Source organism: Eimeria tenella, genomic scaffold (genome assembly GCF_000499545.2).
Source record: "Eimeria tenella Houghton genomic scaffold, Eth_scaff2512, whole genome shotgun sequence".
Taxonomy (NCBI): Eukaryota; Apicomplexa; class Conoidasida; order Eucoccidiorida; family Eimeriidae; genus Eimeria; species Eimeria tenella.
This window is the reverse complement of record NW_013542378.1, coordinates 3,417-3,620: the sequence shown is the minus strand read 5'-3', so window position 1 is coordinate 3,620 and position 204 is coordinate 3,417.

The window sequence follows — 204 nt, the reverse complement described above, 5'->3', positions numbered from 1 at the left end:
GCTGCTGCTGCTGCTGCTGCTGCTGTCGCTGCTGCTGCTGCTGCTGCTGCGCACGGCCGCCGCGCAGGCCGCGGAAAGAAGTCCGAAGAAAAAGCTTTATTAAGGGCAGCGGGAAATAGTTTTAGAAGGCGAAAAAAAGCGCTAAACCCTAAACCCTAAACCCTAAACCCTAACCCTGCCGACACAGCTCCAAAGAACGCCAGC